The sequence below is a fragment of the Arvicanthis niloticus genome, chromosome 9 (genome assembly GCF_011762505.2).
Source record: "Arvicanthis niloticus isolate mArvNil1 chromosome 9, mArvNil1.pat.X, whole genome shotgun sequence".
In the NCBI taxonomy this organism is placed as follows: domain Eukaryota; kingdom Metazoa; phylum Chordata; class Mammalia; order Rodentia; family Muridae; genus Arvicanthis; species Arvicanthis niloticus.
This window is the reverse complement of record NC_047666.1, coordinates 38,250,865-38,256,733: the sequence shown is the minus strand read 5'-3', so window position 1 is coordinate 38,256,733 and position 5,869 is coordinate 38,250,865. Positions and strand designations below refer to the sequence as shown.

The following is a 5,869-nucleotide window of genomic DNA, read 5'->3' as shown; positions in this document are numbered from 1 at the left end:
GCCCTTGGTTTTACATTGATTGAAAACACTGAACTTCTTTAATAGAACAAGGTATGTAAGGATTTTATGGTGTTGGATTCATTTGTTAAAACAATGAGATCTAGTAACTTACAGGAATATAAAGGTAAGAACAAGGAGAGCACACCGCCACTATTGGGAAAGGGGCTATTTTCACAGAACAGGCACTTTCTATCAGACCATCTCCATTAGATGTCAACCAAAATAGATCATTGGCCATTTCATTAAAAAAAAAATAGAAAAGGAAAAAAGCACAGTATGCTTGTGTACATATATCAGTTACTTTATGTACAACTACAGAATGTGGATGGGGGAATAAAACAACAGAGAAAACTATCCTGAAGTAGTCAGGATGTGCTAGAGCCAAAGCAGGACTTTCAAATTGAGAATGTACTCTTGGGCTATGCAAGATTCTGAAGTAGAGTAGCAGGTTCCCTTTCTAGGAGACACCTCCTGTCTGCTGCTGGAACACATCAGCTGTAGCTTCATCCTCCATTTCCAATCGTGCAGGTATGTCTGTTTCATTGATTGGTTGCCTACCCAATGAGAATCTGACCGACTCATTGACAAACCCTGTCATTCACAATAGGCTTTCATTAGTTTACTAAGTAAGTGGTGTTTGCCTCTCAATCTTAAACGGTAGCACAGAACCTTCCTTCCTCGTCATTTAAAAAAAAAAATATGATTGTTGCTCTCAGTCCTGACTCCTTCTGTGGGTTTCTCATTGGCCATGATGAGCCATGGTCTCTCTCCAGCCTAGCTACTGCTTCTCAAAGTAGGATCAGGTCTGCCCTGAAGAAACAGACAAGCAGCCCTGGGAGTGAAAGGTGATGGAGACCCCAGAGGTCTTGTGGCAGGAGGTACTGATTTTTAGAAAGAAAAAAAAATACTGCAACTACTTCATAGTTTTACTTAACCATCAAATCAAAAACTGTTTCAAAACCCTGTCTGGAGTGTAGACACTAGAGAACAGCGTTGTAGCTGTAGTTTAGTAGGAGACGTATAGTGAGAAAAGTGGTGGCCCAGACAAACATTTTAGAGTATTTATGCTCTAAATTCACAAATATTGATCAAGTATATTTTTGAAAATGGTAAGTTTCCTTTGTTTTTATGTCTTTAAATTTTTATTCTCATACAGTTTTAGCTTAAAACTTGCATCTTCAAATAAAATTTGATATAAAACAGATGAAGAAAGCCAGGTAGAATGGGGTTGATAAAGCTGCATATGGCTGGCTGGCTGTTGTTGTTAACAGGACTAAAACTCTGGATCAGTCCAGATTCTGTTTCTGATGTCTACGGCACAGTGAAAACTTCTGAAAGTTGTATCTATCAGTCAGTATTCGGCTACTATAACAAGAACCTGAAATTTCCTGTTTAGAAAAAGAGAAAAGGTTTATCTATGGCCATAGCACTCTGGACATGTCCAGTCTCAACTGATAAAAAGAAAAGGTCCATTTTGTTTCTTAATTCTGGAAGTTTCTGTAAAATATACATTTTATTCTCCTGATATAATTGTCATCTCAGAGGCTTACTGCTGAATAAGCTCACCCTTTCTTGCTCTTTCTGATTCTGGCTGGCTGGTTCAATTCAGCTGTTCTGGCTCAAACTCCTCTGCAAACTGACTGATTCAAAGTGGCTTCTCTCAGCTTCTGATTAAATCGCTCAGCTTGGCCTCAAACTAACTCTATCAGTCTGTTCTAATCTTCTGGCTCCATCTCATATTCTGGATCATTCTGTATTCACCTATGTCTAGCCTATTCTTTCTACAAGCTGTCTCTGTAAAACTATCCCGGGTAAAAACTGTCTCTGTCTCTCTCTCTCTCTCTGTCTCTCTCTCTCTCTCTCTCTCTCTCTCTCTCTGTCTCTCTCTCTCTCTCTCTCTCTCTCTCTCTCTATCTCTCTCTCTCTCTCTCTCTCTCTCTCTCTTTCTCTCACTCCCTCCCTCCCTCCCTCCCTCCTTCCCCCCTCACTGATCTCTTAACTACCCTCTCATTCCTGTCTGCTCTCTTATGAGTTGGGCATATCCAATCTCTGACTCATTCTGTCAAATCTTTCTCTCATTTGCCACTTTGTCGGAACCTAAATTAGACATCACTATCTGGCATGGCAGCTTCCTTCTATGAATTAACTTTAACTACTTTTAGAGATTAAAGGTATATACTATAGGCATTAAAGTTGTGTGATCCCTCACCAGAGCAACCTTGTTGCTGGATTAAAATTTCTCTACAAGTTTCAGTCCGTTATTGGTATGTGCAACTGCATTTAAGCCAAGGCAACATACCGTGATAGCTATACATGGCAAACCAGATCATCATAGCTAATAGTATGAAAGAGAGAGAGACTGAGGTTCCAATATGTTTTTCAAGTGCCTGTCCCCAGTGACTAAAGTCTTTCTCCAGGCATTGCATCAGAACAGTTTCTGCATATAGTATCATGTGATAGGGGCCAAGCCTTTAGAAAATGCACATTTGAAGGATATATATCTAATCCACATCAAAGCTTCATTAGTTGCTAATTACACTGATGCCTCATTCCTTTTATGGCTGCATAATATTCCATTGTGTAACTATAGCACAATTTGTTTATCCAATTATTCATTGACAAATACTTAGTATTTTTTATCCCTTGACTATTATAATTAATGTCATATATACCATTATTAAAATGAATATTGGAAAATGAAAAAAAACCAAATGATTAGAACTTATTACCATGCCCTTTTCCAACCCTAAGCTAAAACAAAATATCAAGAACTTGCATTTTACACATGATTTTAACCATCTGAGTCTAGGCAAGGGGAAATAGCAGCTGCAACCTGTTTGTCTCGACACACACTGAAGGCAATCAGCTCATTTACTAATGCAGTGTAGTATATGTAGCCAGGGAAGCACCATCTGCTCAGAGTTCAAATCCTCACACCCACTACTAGTTGTGCATGTTCATCAGTTCATGGCTCTCTCTTTCTCAAACATAACAAATATTTTTTTTTAAATCTGTAAAATGGGAATCTGAACCACCAACAATGACATTGCACACAGACATTGGATACCATTGCATCACATGCAGCAAGACCCATATCATTATGTTTCATACTTTGCGAAACTACAGTATAGCTGTACTTTTGTAAGTCATTCTATGTCTTTCTTGGTTTTAAAATATAAGTGAATCCTAGCCTTGGTGGGCATGCTAATAATCCCAGCACCAGGGAGGCTGGGGCAGGAGGACTGACAGTTTGAGGCATGCCTGGGTTACAAATCATGTTTAGAGAACTTGACAATATTCTGTCTCAGGAAAAAAAAAAGAATATATGTGAATATTTTTCTAACATTTCTTATGATTAAAAAAATTTAACTCACCTTAGTCATAAATTTTTAAGCACAGAATCAAAGCATATAAACAAGAATTAATTCTAGCCTGGTGTGGGGGTACAAGCCTTAATCCCAGCCCTTGGGAGACAAGGGTGGGAAGATCTCTGGGGTTCTTGCTCAACCTAGTCTATATAGTGAATTCTAGGCCTTTCAGAAAGACATGGTGAGATATTGTCCCATTTCCCCATGCCACACATACAATGGAGAAAAATGGACTAATATTTCCTCTCTCCTTTTTTTGATTCATAGAAATATGCACAGAGAAACAACACAGTGACTGAAAATAACAGCCAGATTTTTATACCTCTTATTATAGATGTTAGAAAAATATTTACTCTTCAAAAGACCTCCCTCCACCCTTGCATCTCTTGCAGCTTTGGTCTTGGACATTGGCTGAAGCATTTCTGGATCTTTCCAAATGACTAGGATATTGAAATGGAAGGTGTAAGAGGCATGAGGCCAGAATGATGAATGGTGGCCTTTGACCCTTAGAAAAGTGTTCATTTAAAAACCATAGCATTCCATTTGTGCTCTGTGAAAATCAGAGGTGTGTTGGGAAGCCAGAGGCTCGGGGTTTACAAAAAGCCTCTTCCCCAAACACAAGTTTTAAACATGTGAAAGCAAGTCACATGAAGGAAAAAGACCATGGACTGCTTTGATGACAGTTGGCCATCGCCAAGGAAACTGCTCCCTTGGTAACCATGGTCAGTACATCTGTCTAGTTGCATTTCTAAGACTCAGTCTCTACCATAGAAACTATATTTTAAAGTGAAAACACATAGAAAAAAAATACTATTGTAACATAAATAAAAAATAATGGAGCTGATACAGATTCCTTCAAAAAGGTGTTAGGAAGGAATTATGATATTAAGTAGAACACGTTTAGGAGTGTTAAGTTATAAATGAAAACTAAAATAGCCACAATTTAAGACAGCCCATAAACCAAACCAAACAAATCTAAACAGTATAGTCACTGGGTTTGATATTCACAGTACACAAAGAATGCAAGACTTCATCAAGGTGTCTGTAGGGAGTTTATGTCAAACAGGGAACACTCACAATTAAACGAAGCTAGCACATTCACAACTGGACCCACCTTAAAGTCGTGTGAGCAAGAGGAAGGGAGATGAGATTAAAGGCCAAATCCAGGAAGATAGGATGCTAAGAGTGCCAGGAATTAAGAAAAGTAATTCTGAAGTAAAAAATGAGAAGATGGTAAGAAGATACAATTAATAAATGACTTTATTGCTATTTTGCGTATGAGTCTGCATATACACATGTGCACTATATGTATCTCTGGTGCCTGAATGGCCACAAAAGAGTATTGGATCACTGGGAACTGGACTTGCAGATAATTATAAGCCATTATATGGGTGCCCAGAATGAAACTCAGGTCTCTGGCATGAGCAGCAAGTGCTATTAAACCCTGAGCCCTCTCTCCAGCTCTGAAAGCGTGACTGGAAAAACCCACACATATATTTGACTCATCCACAGCTCCTAAAGAATACAAAAAGCCTACACTGAATTATAATTGATTTTTGACAGACTAGAGAGAGATAAAATTCAAATTTAAAAAGTTGATTAAAGGTAGAAATGTAAATATTTTAATACATGTTACTTACATAAATTTCATTAACATTACATATTTCCATAAAAATATCTTATAAATCACAATGGACACAGTCAATGAAGGCCATCATTTATATTAGAATATGAAGAGTCTATGCCAATAAACAGAAAAGATGAGGTAAAGACAAGATGTGATGTCATAGCACATATCTGAAAAGCATCAGATAACGGAGGGTGCTGAGACAAGCTGCTGCTTATGTTTTGAGATGAACCTTAATCAATACCCAGAATTCTATAAGTTCTCTATATACATTTTCCTCAACTTAACATAGAACATCATTATGGAAGAGGTATCATCCTTTGGGCTTGCTCATAAAAACTTGCTCTATAAATGGTCAGCCGCTTGGAAGCAAGTCTCCAGGATAAGAGTGGAACACACTTAGGGATGCTGTGGTCCAAGATGGCAGGGGAGGAGAGCAGGTAGATGAGCACAGACATCACCAGTTACATCCAAGATGAATTCCTAAGGGTTGGACCTTAAATATGCAGAGATTTTAGGAACACTTTAACCAACTTATTTTACTTATGTTTTACTTTTTATGTTTGTACAAGTGTGAAATATGATAAAAATATGTGTCTAAGTCTAAAACTGTTCTTTTGGTAAGTACAGAATAAAAATTCTAGGTGATAAGAAAGCATTACATTATCGCTTAGGCAGCAGAGCTATTTCTTCCCTACTGGTGAGACTTGCTGTGCCATATACTGGCCAGTGTCATAGGGATAATGAAATAAAGGACTGAAGTTGGGATGGAAGCTTGGACAAAGAAGACCACCATATTCCTGCCCATCTATCCCAAATGGAAGGAAGCAATAATGATTCAAAAGTACTTATTAAGGCTGAAGGGATGGCTCAG

The 5,869-nt window shown here is 38.1% G+C and overlaps 1 pseudogene; it reads right to left on the bottom strand.

The window, feature by feature from the left end:
* Nucleotides 1-457: 457 nt before the first annotated feature.
* LOC117715717 (small ubiquitin-related modifier 2-like) lies at nucleotides 458-750 on the bottom strand (annotated as a pseudogene).
* Between the last annotated feature and the right edge of the window lie 5,119 nt (nucleotides 751-5,869).